General features: G+C 41.5%; 1 protein-coding gene across 1 annotated transcript in view; it reads left to right on the top strand.

Annotated features, from left to right (window-relative positions):
• The first annotated feature begins 2,346 nt into the window (after positions 1 to 2,346).
• Nexmif (neurite extension and migration factor) overlaps positions 2,347 to 17,918 on the top strand; it is a 117,213-nt gene continuing 101,641 nt past the window's right edge. The window contains 1 exon segment of the mRNA XM_076918233.1: positions 2,347 to 2,380. The gene's annotated coding sequence lies outside the window, so the exon portion shown is untranslated.

Below are 17,918 nucleotides of genomic sequence, written 5' to 3'. Positions count from 1 at the left end.
TGCCTAAAAGAGGCACATGCACTTGCACTGTAAGCAATATTCCTATTTTCAAGATGTGTATATTTTGTCATGGTTCACTATTCTAACCTGTAAAATGAAAGTAGTAAAATTGTGTTTGTTATGAGGATTAAACAAAAGGATGGCTGTAGGTTGCTTGCCACAGTGGTTGTCACACAGGTAAACACTCACAAAGTTTGGATTCTTCGAGAAATGGGCCGTTATTTACGGATCAGTTTCTGTAATATAAAAGGGGACTGACAAGGAGTATTCCAAGAAGGTGGAACGTTAGACTTTAGCTAAACCTCCCTGAAAATACACCCAGAAGTGTGTCCCCTAAGCGAGACTACGTTTTAAAAGCCTGCCCCCACCCCATACAGGCACTCTATTCCTCAAGGATGAAAAAGCCATGGTTGTGTTCCTTTAATTTGAGCCCCACCTCTGTATCTTTTACTTTGCCTGGAAAAATCCCCCCCCCCCATCCTCCCGACCCATACACATTATCCGTGTCTGTGCTGTTTCTGGGGAGGGGTTAGGTGACAGGCTAGAGGCTCTGTGAAGGGTTATAGGAGTTACACACTGCAGATCTCAAAGTCTGACCTTAGAAAATGAGACTGTAGGGTGGAAGCAGAGAAATCTGAAATTGAGCTCTCCGTGATTGGGGAAGCTGGGTTGTGGCATGGACTTGCTGGAGCAAGTGCACACAAAGTAGCTAGCTTTATTCTCTCCTTCTAGCAGCGCCGACACTTAATCGTTCACCCTGGTTTCTAGTGGCAATGACTGTGGCTCTCAGGACCCAACCTTACACCAAGGGCTTCACTGAATACTACGTGTTCCCGGTGGGTCGCTTTCCATTCCTGTACTGTTGGATTCCCAGGACGTCAAAAGGGAAATGACCACTTAAGGAATTTTCCTGTGACAGCTGTCAGATCCCATTTCCTTCCCAGCCATATTCAGAATCCCCTTTTCTCTCCTTTACTTCCTAAAAAACCCCAAAAAACCAAAACAAAAAACCCAAAAAACTCATCTCTTGCCAATTCTCTGCCTTGTTACAACCCTTCCAGCACAATCCACCTTCCCGGGGCTTGGGCTCTGAAGTTAAGGGTAGGTTGGATGGATAGATGCTTAATACATGGAGCCATTCAGATATTCTTCCTAAAACTTCAGAGCGCCCCTCTCTGAAAACATAACTGCCCTCAAAGGCGTGGGAGAGTGGTGTCCGGCTGCGTGTCTGCTAAGGGAAGAACAAGCCAGTGGCGCTGTGGACTGGGCGGGCTGCAAGAATGTGAGTGGGGGGCGGGGTGGGGGTGGGGAAGGGGGGTGCGCGCCCTTTATGACAGGTGGCCGCGCAGTGCGCGCTCCCGGACGTCTGAGGGGACCGCAGGGAGGGACAGACAGACAGACAGGGTGGGAGGGGGCACACACGAGGAAGGGACCGCAGAGAGGGTAAGGAGGGAGCTAGCAAGAAAGGGAGGGCTGTGGTGGGGAAGGAGGATAGGGAGGGGAACGAGTCCAACAAGAACTGCCGTGTTGGAGGAAACAATGGCAGGGGCAATAGCGATGGTGGCAGCCGAGGCAGCCCCACTCTGGGCACCTTTCTGAATGGGCAGAGGCAGCTCTGGAAGCTGAGGAGAGCAGGCAGAGCCCGCTGAGGCTCTGAGCCAAGCAGCTCAGGGAGGAGAAGGGGGAGGAGGAGGAGGAGGAGGAGGAGGAGGAGGAGGAGGAAGAGGAGGAGGAGGAGAAAGGGGGAGGAGGGGGCCGAGGCAGTGGGGGGAGAACCCGGGAAGGAAAACCAGTAGCATCAGCAGCAGCAGCCACCGCCGCCGCCACCACCACAGCAGTGGCAGTAGCGGCAGTGGCAGCATTTAGCAGTAGCGTTCCCAGCGCTAGCGGCAGTCGCAACCGCCCTCCTCGTCTCCGTCTCGCCGACAGCTGCAGCCACCGCGTGCGGAGCGGGCTCCTCCGGGCACCGCGGCGCGCAGCCGGCGAGCCCAGCAGTGCCGGCGCGGGCGAGCAGCGCAGCGAGAGCAGCGCTGTCCTGGGAGCCGGCGGCCGGGAGGTGGTGGAGCCTCTGAGTTTCGGCGCCCGAGCCGACAGCTCTGCCTCCACCTCGTGCGGCCGCGGCAGCGGAGCCCGAGCGAGCGAGTGAGCGAGCGGAGCGAGGCGCGTCCACCTGGCGGGCCCGGCGCATGGAGCAGAGGCAGAGGCGGCGGCAACAGCAGCAGTGAGCGGGAGCAGCGGCGGCGGCAGCAGCTCGAGCAGCTCTGGGCGACGGCGACAGCGGCAGCAGGCGGCAGCCCAAGCTTGACTGCGTCCGTCCCAGCTCGGGACGCCGGCAGCAGCTACCCACCAGCGACGTGCGCCTCGGGAGGCGGCCTGCGAGGTGAGTCTGAGCGCTGCCGTGCAGCCACCCCCTCCCCCCGGGCCTTGTCGCTGGCTCCCCGGGCCGGCTTGAGCCGGCGGGCGGCAGCTGGGGGTGGGGGGTGGCGGCTGCGAGGAACCGAGGGCGAGAGCCGAGCAAGGGGAGCCGGCGGGGAGAGCGCGTGTGTGTATGTGTGAGTGTGTGTGTGTGCGCGCGCGTGTGAGTGTGAGTGTGTGTGAGTGTGAGAGTGTGCGAATGGCGTGCGGGGTGCTGTCTGTGTGCGGGAGGCAGCGAGGCCGCCCGGGCGAGGGAGCCCGGCTCGCCCGCCGCCGCTGCCACCGCCGCCGCCGCCGCCGCCAAGCGGGCGCTGCAATCTAGGAAAGGCCTGTGTGCCGCCGCCGGGGGAGGGGGAGGGGAAGGGAGCCGGCCGGAGCCGCCGCCGCCGCCGCCGCCGCTCGTACACGCCTGCCGCCGCAGGGCAGCGGCCGCTCGCCGCCTGCCACCTCCCATCGGCTCGGTGACCCCCGGGGGAGCCTCCGGCGTCCGGGGGAACGTGGCACAGCCCGAGGCACGCTTCCGAGGGAGCGGGAAAACGTAGGCACGCGGCGGGTCCCAGGCTGGCGTCCCGGCCGAAGCTGCAGAGGTGCGAAGGCGCCGCCGTTCCCGACGCCTCCCCCGCCCGCGGCTCCCCGCGCGTCTCGGGCGCCTCTGGCCACCCCGCGGTGGCTCTAGCGGCTCGCAGCACTCGCTCGCGAGCCGCTGCCGCTGGTGGCGACCGACGAGAAGTTAGGGGCCCGGAGAGAGCCTCGCCCAGGCTTGTCACCTCTGCAGGAAATTGGACCGCTGCCCCTTCCCGCTCTCCCCTGCGGGCAGATTGAAGCTTTCCTTCGGGACTCCTGGAGCTCCTCGCTGTCACGCCTGCAGGCTCGCTGCTGCGGCGGCTCGATCTTGTCCAGCCCTGCGGGCGCAGAAGCCGTGGGGCGGCCCCGCTCCCCGAAAGTGTTGCAGACCGCGCGGTTCAGCTGAGGAATCCAGTGGTTTCAGCATGACTGCTCCTGTCTCATTAGTGAGAGACCGAACCACTGGCGCAAGGCTTTTAGTCTTTTTCTAAAGTTAAAAAAAAAAAAAAAAACAAAAAACAGTTGACATTCCCATTTTGACACTAGCACTTCAGATTTTTGTCTAGCTTCTGGTAGCATTTGGGGAATGACCGAGTCTCATATTTTGCTTCTGGGCTTTGGCTCCCAACACGTCCTTAAATTCTAGGCGCAAAAGCACGCTTAGCTGTGTGGCCTTTTATAACGTTCCATTTTCTAGACTTGTCTGAGAATGCACAATAGTGTGTGGGGTTGGCAAGACTTTTTTTTAAAAAAACATCTTTATAAAATACTTTAGCGCTGGGATTAAAAAAAAAAACTGTTTTAGTTGGGGAAGCAGAGTACACTTACAGCTCCTGGAATATTTTGCTTGCTGAGTAAAAGGTGCTCCAATGGTTTCCTCTGAACTGCAAGAGACCATTTGGGGTTTGCGGGGTGAATCGCACATCTTTACACATGGATAGAATGACCAAACATTTTATTTACAGCAGTGATGTTCTCATGGCTGAGGAGAATTTACACGTATTGAAAATATATTTTTAGAAAGGAACAAAAAAGCCCTAAGAAACTGTCATTTTACATATTAACTAGAAAACCGGCTAATCAAATAAAACTGGCTGAGTGTCTGAAACTCTATCCCAGTGAAATATGTGGCTGTGAATATAATTAACCATCTGTCTAGTGAGCAATTTAAATTTGGGCTGGTACATTTTTATTACAGTCTCTAATTTCTGGAAGACTTGTACATTTTACCCAGCACTAACAATAAAAGCATGTTTGCTTACTAGGTCAGAAATGTACTTGTGTGGTGGTGGGGGGTTCCCTCTATCCCCACCCTTATGTCTTATGAAGTCTCCATACTCCTTGACCACGGAGGTCCAAGTAAACCTTGTGCTTTTTTTGCAAGCAACATATTTACAATAGGGGAATTCAAAGCCCCTGTGGCAGCTAGTGATTAGATTTTTTTTTTTTTGATGTTGTTTCTTGGAAATACTTTGCAAAATTTTGCTTCCCATAGAACCTAGATAGATTGCATGTATTTGAGTTGAAAAGACATAATTTTTTGTGTGTGCACATGTATTCAAATAGGGTGGGGTGATTCAAGAAAATTTGTGAGACTTGAAATTTGATTTCATTTACTTTGTCTTTTCTACTTAATTATTTGCAGAGCACAGCCCCCAGCTTTCCTTCCTGTCTCCAAACCCCTGTGCCCACAGAAGTGGGCTGAGAAATAGCACACTCTTGTCCCTTTACCCATTTTGTTACTTTAATAGTACCAGATCTGCGATTATGAACAATATGTCAAGAAACTGACTTTTTTGAAGACCTAACGTTCAAAATATCAAAACATAGCATATCATGTATATTTAAATTCTTCCTGTGGTATGATTTTAAACTTGAAAGTAATTACTTGAAAAAAACTGAAAAGAGTTTGGGGGATAGATTAGATTTCACAGACTCCAACCAAATAGCTATTGTTAACATAATTTAAAAGATCCACTGATGGATTGTGCAGCAGGCCAGAGCAAGCCATTTAAAAGAAAATACTTTTAAAACAAATATTTGCCTGAATTACAGCTCTGATAAATGAGTAACAATTATATAAGCACAAGGCAGAATTAAATAAATAAATAAATAAATAAATCAGCCTATTCAATAAATCTTCGATGCATCAATGTTTTTAACACACACATGCAGACATACATGTGCAAACCTGTAATATCCCTGTTACCAAAGTCAAACAAATGCAGAACACTGCTGCTTACTGTTTTACTCACTGTCCTTTTCTTTTCTTTCTTTTTTTTTTTCCACAATCTGATTACCTGTAAGCTACCCGGAGAGCGAAGCGAACTAAACCTGTGCTGTCACTCCTCTTTGCTTGTGTTTACGGAGGTAGAAGAGAGAAAGAAAAAGCTCGGGATTTAAAACATTCAAAGGGTGCTCATGTAGGACTAGCACAATCACTGTGGAGGTTCTAGGCTCACTGAAGTATTTGCTTAGGAAAAGGACTGTCTTAACCAAAGAAGCATTGATTGCAGTTTCTCTATTCCTAAATCCAGTACTAGAGATTTTTTCTTCTGCAAGCCCCTTCTTTGTAGTAAGAGAAGATTCTAGCTGGCCTTTGACTGTTATAGGTAAACTTTTTATCTGTTGGCGTACCTGTGGTTAAAATGTTCCTGCTGGCAGTAAGCAAAAGAGAGAAGGATCAAACGAGTGATGCAGGAAGACAATGATTCAGTAAGAAGCAGGTCATTTTTGGCTTCATTGTTTTCCCACGTTGGAGGGTTTCAGATTTAAACTTTATATTTTATTTTATTCTTTTATTTCCTCTGAAGAGTTGAGCTCCCTAGTTAATAGTTCCTCACCAGAGCGCCCTTTCAAATCCAAGGTCATAAGGTTGGACATAAAGAACTTAGCTGCCTGTCCAGGACGCTTTGAAAACAAAACAAAGATCCATGACAAGAGCACAACTTCAGGCGACCTTTAAGTTCATACCTTTACTACTATCCAGAAAACACATTTTCAGGCAGAGATGAAAATGCCCATCATATCAAACAGCATCGGCCTCATGCAGCAGTAAGCGTATCACAACTTAGGGAAAGGGGCACTTAGGGGAAGCTGCCTTTTTGAGGCCCGTTCCAGGTAGATATAAGGATCTTTTGTCTCTTCCCTCTTTTATGAACAGTGATCCACAGACTTTGCCTATGGAATGTGCTCCTTTTTGCTTGTATGTGCTATGATCTAATGTCTTTTCTTGTTCTCTAGCGGAAAGGATTTCTAGTGTTTTTGTTGTTTCTATTGTGTTCTATTTCACGATTTCCCCCATTTTTCCTGAACTGAAGATGGAACACACGGCCTTGGACATGCTAGAGAAGAGAAGCACTCTCCCTCTGAGCTACATTTCCAGCCATTAGTGATTTTGGTTTTCATTTTAAGACAGGGCCTTGTTTGTAGCTCAGGTTACTTTGGGATCTGTGCTCCTCCTACCTCCACCTCCCGAGTACTGGCATTACATACATGTTCCAAAAACACCTGGCTGAATTCTTGAGACCAGCCACAAGGCACACACTTTTTTCCAAAATGGCATGTCTATAGATCATCTGATTTCTCCCCAGTAAGATGACATTGATTTAAGCAATTATGTACCATTGTCTCACGTATCCCCAAATCCTTTTTATTCTCTCATTGCTTTTTTCAAGTGTCACACAAACTAACTTGAGAAAGAAGCTTCTTCTGATGTTTATCTGGAGATTATCTAAAGGCTTGAGAACAAGAATTGTACACTGGACCTAAACATAGTAATTTTGACCCATTCTCCATCAAGAACAATCATAAACCTAGATATGGTATAATCCCTCACACAAGAGGCTAGGAGGCAAGAAGATCCTGAGTTTGAGGCAAGCCTTGGAAGCAATGAGTTCAAGGAGATGTTGGGATATGTAGTGAGACCCTGTCTTGCTGTTTAAAAGGACGGGCTGCATAAAACTCCATGTTCAATCCTTAGTACTACCTAAACTGGGCATAGAGGTATGATCCCAGCATTCGAGGAGAAAAGGTAGGAAGACAAGAACTTTAAGGTCATCCTTAACTAGATAGAAGCCGTATGGCAGTTCATGGCCATCTGTAACTCTAGTTTCAAGGGCTCTGATACACACTTCTGGCCTCCTAAGGCACTAGCCACGTACATAGTACACAGACATACATGTAAACAGAACACCACACACATGAATTAAAATAATCTTAAATTTTTTGAAATACAGTAAGCTTTACATTTATCAGGAAAACCTTAGGATTAGAAAGTACATCCTGACCACCATATTCATGAAGAAAAACTGAGGCACTAAGGGAAGTATGATAAGAGACAAGATGAGCTTTTAAGTTGTCTGCTTCCCAGTCCTAAGTCTCTGTGATGGACTTCATTAATTGGCGGCAGGAGTGAACGAAATGGTGGTTCCCCATCTAAATCTGGTATATCATGGAATAATAATGTAACCAAGAAGGAAAAAATGAAGCCAGTTAGAAGAGTGATAAATAAATAAATAAATTGTAAATATTTTCAAGCTTCTATTACTTAGTTGAACTTTACCAGATCCATTGTTAACACCTGAGCTAATGTCTAGAGCATGAGAGATTGTCAAAAACCAAGAAGAGTGACAGGGGATTACCTAAACAGCAAAAATTGTAAGTGGATGTTTGTTTCTGTCAATGTATCATTAATTATCACCTTTCTCTCCTCTGCAGTAACCTAAATTTTGTGGGACTACTAAGTTCTTTCCAACTCCTTTCTCAATGTTCTTCTGGGCACACGTGATTTATTAGCCCAGAAGCTGGTCTTGATGATTTATATAAGCAGAAACTCACTTTCTCTTTGCTTGTTAAATAAATGAAGCACACCCAGAAGATACACTGCCTTAATAAGTAGAAGAGTAGAAAAAGGACCAATACAATTTAGCTCAGTGGTCCCTAACCAGTGAACTCTAACTGTGGCATGAACTGGTATGAAAATTTGATGGCTATCGAGTGTAGCCTCTTCAGAGAACTGCATGTTTACGTACACATATGCCATATAAATACATTTCAGGAACTCCAGTCGTGCATTGTGAGTTAAAAAGCCTCTGCATAACCAGGAGGTGACATTACATCCCTTTAATACCAGCATTTGAGGGAGGCAGAGAGGCAGGTGGATCTCTGAGTTCAAGGCCAGCCTGGTTTACAGAGCCAGTTCTGGATACACAGAGAAACCCTGTTTCGAAAAACAAATGGAACAAAAAAAAAAACCAACCCCAAAACAAAAAGCCTTTCCCCCAGTTGTTACAGAGATCCTGTTGCATGCCTGTCATGGTCACAGTAACTTGAAATGAAAGCCATGGAAAGGATTCACAAAATGTTGTTATAGACTCCTGGTCTGTATCCCTCAGCTACTGCTCCAAATATTTCTCTGATTAACTTTTATAGGCATTTTTATTATGAAAAAGAGCCACTTAATACTCACTTGAACATTGCTGTCCTTACTATAAATAAGTTGCTTCATTTTAACAAATTCTAGACTTGTCAACTCTTGGCTTCTTAAAAATGCTTTTTAATATACATACATATAATAACAATAAAAAAGAAGCTATGAAAGTGAAGGAGGAAGCAGGAGTGTATGAGGGTTTGGAGGAAGGAAAGGCTGAGAAAAATAATGGAATTATATTTTAATCTCAAAAAATGGAAACAAAATACACTTGTTCAGCTCTCACCACAATAACTTAATTATCAATGTATTAGTTAACACATTATATTCTATAAAAACCCTACCTTGCTCACTTTTCTCCTACCCGTATCTCTTTGTGTTTTGCTGGGCCAAGGGGTTGAGAAAAATAGAAAACTCTTCTCGGAACCAATTGTTAGGTACGGTGATAGGGTCAGAGACAGAAATGACAGGTATGTTCATGAGACCCTTGGGATTCATGGACCTTTTGGACTATTAGTCATCCTGGAATGAGTTAAAAGATTTCATCCTGGAACTCTAATATCATATATTAAATGTCAATCTCTGTAAGTGCTGCAAAAATAAACATATGCCACATCTGTGCTTTGCAGTAGGAATGGTAATATGTGGAATCCTATTTATGAATAAATGCTTATGGCATTTTTGTCTTAGCAGTTTGGACTATTACAGATTATGAGGGTTAGTAGAATCTAATGCTGAATGGATCTATTAGTTATCATTTACAGTACAATTCATCAAATGTTTTTAAGCATCTACTGTGTGTTAAGCATTGGGATATTGGGAATAGCAAGAGAAAAAAAGAATAAAAATAAATAAATGAATTATCCTGTCATACGAAATTAGGTGATTGGGTCTTTTGCTTAGTTTTTTTTTGTTTTTTTTTTTTTAATTTAGTGCACTTTTTCTACTGTCTCTGTATTCTATGTCTTTGGAAAATAAGTAGTTTTTTTTTTTAACATAGCAGAAAATTCTTCAGCAAATAGATCACAGACTGGACTGAGACAAGAGTTCCAGCTTCTGTGGCAAGAACGCCTCTGTTCTTAAACTTTCTTTGGTTCTTAGGCTCCATTTAATCAAGAGCAACATGTTTCTTTTCCTTGAAGTTCTGAGAAAGATATGCTATCTTTTATTTCATTGGTGATGTGGAATTGCAAAAATAGCATTCATCACTATATATCGATGATTGCCCTGAGAGTACAATTTATACATGTTGGTGTATGCAGATAAGGATGCATGTGAGTATGCGGGTATGAGAAGCTCAGAGATGGACATTGAGTGTCTTCATAAACCCTTCTCCACCTTGTTAGGTTTAAGTTTTAAAATTAAATTTATTCTTTACAACTTCATAGATATATACTGCATTCTGGTTACGCTCATCCTCCATCCTCTATTTTTTTTCCCTCCTATCTTTGCCACGCCCTCTCTACAAGTCCCTTTTTCACATCTTTCCCTTTTGTGCACCTTATATTTTGAAACAGGGTGTCTTACTGAATCTGGAGCTTGCCAAATAACTAAATGGTCTTGCCAGCTACTCTCTGGGATGCTTATGTCACCTCTTCTTTAGTGCTGGTTTTACTGTGCCTGATTTTTTATGAGGATGCTGAAGATACGAACTCATGTCCTCATGATTGTGCACTAAGCGCTTTACTGAGTGCTCCAATGCCCCAGTGCTCCAGTGCCCCAGTGCCCCAGTGCCCCAGTGCCCCAGTTGCCTATCTTTGACAGAGTTAATTTTTAAACCATGTGGCTGGAGGATGTGTTGGTTTTCTACTATGGCTGCTATTAAAAAAAAAAAAAAACTTTCCCAAAACTTAGTGGTTTAAAATAACATAGACTGAAGGAAAGGTCAGCCAGAGACTGCCCCACCTGGGAATTCATCCCATATATAGTCACCAAACCCAGACACTGTTGAGGATGCCAAGAAGTGCTTGCTGACAGGAGCCTGATATAGCTGTCTCTTGAGAGGTTCTGCCAGAGCCTGACAAACACAGAGGCAGATGCTCGCAGCCAACTATTGGACTGAGCAAGGGGTCCTCAATGGAGGAGTTAAAGGACTGAAGAAGCTGAAGGAGTTTGCAACCCCATAGGAAGAACAACAATATCAACCAACCAGATCCCCCAGAACTCCCAAGGACTAACCCACTAACCAAAGAGTACACATGGAGGGACCCATGGCTCCAGCTGCATATGTAGCCGAGAATGGCCTTGTTAGGCATGAACAGGAGGAGAAGCCCTTGGTCCTGTGAAGGCTTGATGCCCCGGTGTAGGGGAATGCCAAGGTGGGGAGGTGGGAGTGGGTATGGGGGGGAGTACCCTCATAGAAGCAGCGGGACCGGGGATATAATAGGGGGTTTCTGAAGGACAGACCTGGAAAGGGGATAACATTTGAAATGTAAATAAAGAAAATATCTAATAAAAAAGAAAATAGCTGTTTTTCTTTTGGAAACTGTAAGGGGAAACTCTATTTTCAACCATTGTTTAGCTTCTGGATGCTACTTATATTTCACATTTTGTAAAGACTTTCCCTATTCAAACCTTCCGGTGGAGGATTAATTCCCCACATCTCATCACGCCAATCTTGTTTCTATCTGCATCTCTGATTTTTACTCTTCTTCCTCTCCTTTCCACTTATGAATACTCCTATAATTGAATTGCACTTGCCTGAGTCTCCCCAACTCAGAGGTAGTTGATTTGCCACTCTTATGCCATATAACCTAAAGTATTCATAGGTTCTGAGAGTAGCATGTGGACATTTTTGCAGTAATTAATAAATTAATAGGTTGACAGAATGTTAAGACAAAGGGGCCTTGTGTACTACTCAGCCAGTTCTTCCAGTTGTTCCATCCTGCATAACCATGTATAATATCAAAACCATGAATTTTCCTTTGTCATAGTGACTGTGTACAATTCCATCCCATCGTATCATATATGCGTATTTGTATAACTACCAACACGATCAAGAAAAATATTAATCCTCACAAGAGGTTTGCTTGTGCTTTACCCATTGTAGTTTTTGCACTTTTACTCAGTCCATACCAAATTTTCGTATCTCTATTCCATGTCTATAGTTTTCCATGTCTATAGTTGCCTCATTCTAAGAACGTTTACATGAATCTAGATTCATAAGTGTCATGAGCTTTTCATTGGCTCTTTTCACACAGCATAATGCCCCGGCTTCATCAAAGGTTTTGTTTTGTTATTTTCTGTTTGTTTGTTTGTTTGTTTGTTTAAGAAAGGATTGGACTATGTAACTCTGGCTAGCCAGAACTCACTATGTAGACCAGGCTGGCCTCAAACTCAGAGATCTGCCTTTCTCCGTCTCCTGAGTGCTGAGATCAGAGGTGTGCATCAGTAGGTCCAGTCATCCAATTTGTTTTGTGTGTAAATAGTTCATTCCTTCTTGTGATTCAAAAGTTTTATACAGTAAGACTATATAAAGTTTATATAGTCATATATATGACTATATAATAGTTTATATACTATGTATGACTATATAAGTTTAGCTTTTCACCTGCTGAGAGACTTATCTACATTTCAGTCTATCAACACACAAAGCTGCTATGAACCTTAATGTACAGTTTTTTAGAGAATGAATTTTCATTTTCCTGTGACGAATTTCAGGTATGATTACTGGTTTGTATGGTAAGTACATGTTTAGTTTCTTAAAATAAAAACTAGTTTTGAACAAACTATCCCAGGTTGGGCATGGTGGCACATGGCTATAATCTCAACACTAGAGAGCCCGAGGTAGGAGGATCTTGAGTTAGGGAACATGAGTTACATAGTAAATTTAAGTCTAGGCTGGGCTACATAGGGAAACACTGGTTCAGAGAGGGGCAAGAAATGTAGAGGAGAGACAGAAACCATTTTATAGAGTGCCGGTCTATAACTTATTAAAGCTTAGGAAGATTGACATTTTGCTTGCTTTAGTAAATTTTAGAAACCGTGCCTTTCTTACTTTACCCTTCCCTATTTATAACCTAATGGTTTTAAATATTTCTTCTTTATGTATTTATAGCTATATGAGATATTATAATTTTTGCTTCAGCTGTAAAACATAATTGAGAAAGGTTACCCTTGCCCTTTCTGTTCTTTTTTTCTTGAGGTTCCAAGATCGTGTTTTTGCATTTTTCTTTCTGTTTAGAGAACATCATTTAACAATTATTTCAAGGCAGGTTTACGAGCAAGAAATACCTTCTTCCCTTTGAAAATTTCTTTATTGCTCTTCCACAATAGTATATTTTCTGCAAAGTGTATTTTCATGGGAGCTGAGGTTCAAGGTTGACAGTTCTGTTATAAATGTTCTTGAGAAATATGTCATTCCATTCTAGCTTCCATGGATTCTGAGGAGAAATCTGCTGTCATTGTAACTATTTTCCCTTGTAGGTAAGGTTCCATTTCTCTCTTTACTGCTTTCAAGGTATTATTATTATTATTATTATTATTATTATTATTATTATTTAAAGAAGTTTGACCATGATCCATGATGTGCCTTGGAATGGAGGTTTTTTTTTTAATTAGCCTACTTTGAAATATAGTTAAGTTTTTGAGTAAGAAGGTTACATGTTTTGCCAATTTCAAGACTTACAAGAAAAGAAAAGAAATGTCATTTTAAATTCCTGACCCACCTCCTCTGGCTTCCTCTGATGCCAGGAAACTTTTTGCTTTAGTTCTATGATTCCCAGAGGCTCTGGACATTTTCCTTAGTCTAGTCGTTCTTTTTTAACTTGGATCAAATAATTCCTATCGTTCTATCATGTTAACTGATTCATTTCTCAGTTCTTTTCATTTTGTTATAGAGGTTTTTTGTATTATTGTATCTTATTTCCAAAAATTCTGCTGTTTTTCTATATATGCTCTGTTTTTATACTTTGTATTTTTCTCTTTGTTCCAAAAGTACTTATAATTGCTAATTGAACCATTTTTTGTCACAGTAGCTTTACAGTCTTTGGTGATTCTATTTGTTTTAGTTTTATTTTCTTATTTTTGTTTGTTTTTCATTTTTTGTTTTCAATACACCCCAGCTGCAGTTTCTCCTCCCACCCCTACTCCCAGGTAATTCTAATATTTTAGTTTGAACATCAGTTTTCATTCACTGTGAGACCTTCTTGTTTTTTAGTATGAGGGAGAGATGCCTTTCCTTATTTGATTGTTTTGTTTTGTTCTTAAGGCAGCATTCCGTACTGTAGTCTAGGTTAGTGTGGGACTCACTGTGAAACTCAAACTGGCCTTGGACTCACCACAGTCCTCCGGCATTGACCTCATGAGTGCTAAGATTACTGAGCTTGATAAACAATTAATTTTGTTGTTTTTATTTCTTTTTATTTTACATGTACAGGTATTTTGCTGTCTGTATGTGCACCATGTGTATATTGATGACCATGTAAGGGAAGCAGCTTCCTCTTCACTGACTTTTTGAGTTGTAAAGTTGAAGTTTGCATAATGGGAACATTTTCCATTTTGAAGAATCGGGTTTCAGAAACGTTCAAGTGAGTTTCTGAGAACCACACTACACATCAGTTTGAGCCATAGTGATGATTATAGGCCAGGCCTTGATCTTTTCTCTTTGGGTTTTCCTAGCAATGGTCTCTTTAAACAGGAGATAATGGAAAGTCTTACTTCCAAATGCATGAAGCCTGTTTTTATCCATTGCATTTAATACTCAGCTTCACCTGACTCACTTCCCAACCTACTCCTTCTCAGTTATCAATAGAGCCTTTAACTTTCCCTTTGATGTTGCCTAGGATCTGTATGTTGCTTGACTGCAGCTGTTTTCCTGGTTTATTATGTGGCTGGAGCAAGGTCATTGCTGCCCTGAAAGAGTACAGCCTGGATCCAGTACTTCAGGTACATTAGACAAGAGAGGCTTGAGCTCCTTTGTGTGAAAAGGGGTCAGAAAGGGAAGAAGCATTAAAAACAACCATTATATTATAAGGTACCCTCAAAAAGCAAAGAGAGTTTGGAGTTTATAGCTGAGAGATTAGCGAAAAGGAATTACAAAAGGGGCCAGGACAGGAAATCAGAAGACACTGAATTGATAAAAGTAAATGGATTCAATGACCAATAAATATGCAACAAAGAAGCCAAGATTATAGATATTTCTTCCAAGCTGAGATAATAAAGATTCTTTTTTGACTATGGTAATGACTTGGGAGGGAAATGAACACCTTCTCTTTAGGTTCAACTTTCATAATAAGACAAAGTTTTTTAAAATGTCAAAATTTAAGTTAATGTGAGAAAGTAAATTCAGAAAACTATATTCCCTATATGATTCCTGGAAACCATTATGACGTTGGTTCATAAAGTAATGACAGAATAAATCTGGGTGTGTAACAGATACCATGAAAAGGTAAGTGGAGATAACCTCTGTCTAGAAAACTCAGTTAAACAGAGGGATTTAAAAGTCATAAGACAGTAAATCGGGGACATCCAGGAGCCCTAATCCTGAAAGAGATGCTTGTTCAAAAATCTGGCTTATAGGTCAGAGCAAAATCTGTTGAATTTCTTTGGTGACTTCGATATATCAAGGCTCTGGGGCCTCTATCTTATCTCACTGACCGTGTCTTTATTTTTCTTTCTCTTGTTATTTTTTTCTCTTCTTTTCAAGTTCTCTGGCTTTAAGGTTAAGTTCATTTGTCATTTATCAAAATAAATCCTTGAAGGGTAGGAGTGTAGCTCAGTAGTAGAATGCATTCAAGGTCCTAGATTTGATACTAGCACTGCAAAAGAAATCCATTAATATTACTGAAGTATGTAGAAAATTTCCAACATTTTTCTTTTAAACTTATGTATAATTTTGTTTTGAATAATCAGAAGTATTGCAAAGCACCAAGAATCAATAACATGACAAACAAACCTGAATATATCCTCAGCTTGACAAACTTCAATACTTTGAATGTAAGTTTGCTTTCAATTTCTATCAGAAAGAGAAAATGAAACATAGCAGATGAGTTAAATTCTGTCCCCAAACCTAATCTTATTTCCCTTGGTTTCCAGGGACAGACACAAAGATAAATTTGATGTGTATTTTCTATTTTGTTTTTGTATGTGTAGTTATAACCATAAATAATATACAAAACTGTTCAGTATTTTTAATTTTTTGTAAGCAAAATCCTAAATTATGTGCCATTTGCTGTTCTTTTTTTCTATTCAGCCATTTATTTGAAGATTATTTTTTAAAACGTTCTATTTCTTCTTTGTACCTTAGAGTCAATGGTGCATGTACATTATTTTTTCATTGCAAAAAATACGTACAATCATGTTATACAAAAATTGAAAAATTCAACCAATCGACCAATTCAACTTGCAAAGATTCTAGGCAGCTCATTTATCCCAGTGGTTCTTGCAATAAAATACTGAAGAGCAAAATGAGGAGGGTCCTGAGAGAAACCTCCTTGCCAGTTTCCTAACACATTTATGAAGGAACAAACAGACCAAAAAGAAGGAAAAGGAAGTTAACAAGAACATCCATCCATTATTATACTTGACATCCCTGGTTCCCTGTTTTATACTTGAAACTTTTCCAAAAACAAACAGACAAACAAACAAACAGTATAGATATAAAAAGAAACCTAAAACTACAATTTTAATTATAAAATGATTTATTTTGATAAAATATGAGGAATGCAGAAGCAGAAAAGTGAAATCAAGAACTTCCTATATTTTAGCGTTTTTATTTCTTTCCCTATACAGTTTCCATGTTTCTACAATTGCTAATTTTTTTCTTAAATGGATATAGGTTATACTTATTAATTAATATATGTCTTAAATGGAATAGTTTAAAGGATTATAATTTCAGAAAGCATAGGTTTTGTGCATTGAAATCTTGTCAGCAAATATTTTTAGAGTATTTGTTTACTACTTAGCTATTGCAGTGATATAGACAGTAACTACCTGACCATACTTATCTGCACTATTGTTTATTCCTGTTCTTTGGGCAGATATGATTATTTTAATTTTTAATTATAATTTATCTGTATGTGTGTTTTTAATTATGCTTATTTATTCTATGTGTATAAATGGTTGCTTACATCTATGAATATGCACCACATGTGTCTAGTATCCTTAGGAATTAGAAGAGGCTGTCAGATTCTCTGGAACTGAAATTATAGATGATTGGGAGCCACTAGGAAGGTGCCAAGAAATGAACCCAGAAACTCTGCAAAAAGAGCAAGTGTTTTTTTTTTCATATATATACATATATATATGCAATAGTAAACATATATATGCTTTAATATGTTTGTTTGTTTGTTTTGGAAGCTTGCATAGCACCTTCTGGTACTGTGAAAGTTAGTCGTCAGGGCTTTCAGGTAAGATGTGTCCAAAGTACATAATGTTTTCAGCAATAAGAGCTTTACCTCTGGGACGCAGCCAAGAGCTACAGCAACCGCCTGTATTGTTTGGTAGTCTCTTGGACTTCTCTGACCAACAATTCAAAAGGAGGTTTTTAGTGCCTGGTATTGAGATTTCTGTTAGGTGGTCTGTGGCTCTTAGGGCAGGGAGAATCATTGTCAGGCCAACTGATGTAACTTTATTTAAACTATATTTGTATTAGTATACATGTAACTTGTATATATTATATATAATTTGGGGTAAACAAAAGTTTTGAGTCTTTCTGGCTTTTTCAAACATTCTTAGTGTTAATTTTGTCTTTCCTCTCTCTCCTTCTATATTTCTCTCCTATCCTGCCCCAATTAAAGCCCCCAATTTTTCTCATATACCCCTTCACATCACTTGTATCCTGCCGTTCCCCTCCAGCACAACCCATGGTACCATTTTACTTCCATGGCTTTTGCAACTAGGAACTGCAGATGAGAGAAAAATGTGATGTTTGTGTTTCTAGGTCTAAATTACCCAGTCAGTATAATATTTCCTAGTTTCATCTCTTTACCTGAAATTTTTATTATTTTATTTTAATTTTTTGCGGTTGAATAGTATTCAATTTTATATAGGTACCACATTTTCATTATTCATTCAATTGAAGGATATTTAGGTTGTTTTCATTTCCTCGCTGTTATTACTAGAGTGGCAGTGAATGTGGATGAACATCTGTGGAGTAAGATGCTGAGTCCTTTGGGCATATGCCAAAGAGTGATATAGCTGGGTCATATGGTAGGTTTATTTTTAGCTTTTTGAGAGGTCTCGATACTGATTTCCAGAGTGGCTGTGCCATGATAAGATATTGCTAAGGGTGAAACAGTGCCACTCATATCTTGGCAGTAACTAACTGCTGTGTAGTTGGACTTGAGACTTGCTCAACAGGAGGGAAATCACAGCTGATACTGTAAACTTAGCCAACTCCCTGGGGCTAGTGAAGTTGTGGATCTTAGAGGAGAACCTCCTACAACTACTTTACTAAACCAGAATAACTCCTAACTGCATTCTAAACACTTATCTCTATGTCCACAGATAAGTCCAGCTTTCACCCTTCATCAAAGAAACTTCTCTCTTGCAATGGACAGAGACCATT

This window comes from Arvicanthis niloticus, chromosome X, assembly GCF_011762505.2.
Source record: "Arvicanthis niloticus isolate mArvNil1 chromosome X, mArvNil1.pat.X, whole genome shotgun sequence".
Classification (NCBI taxonomy): domain Eukaryota; kingdom Metazoa; phylum Chordata; class Mammalia; order Rodentia; family Muridae; genus Arvicanthis; species Arvicanthis niloticus.
Note: the sequence above shows the minus strand (reverse complement) of the source record. Positions and strands in the feature narration are given on the sequence as shown.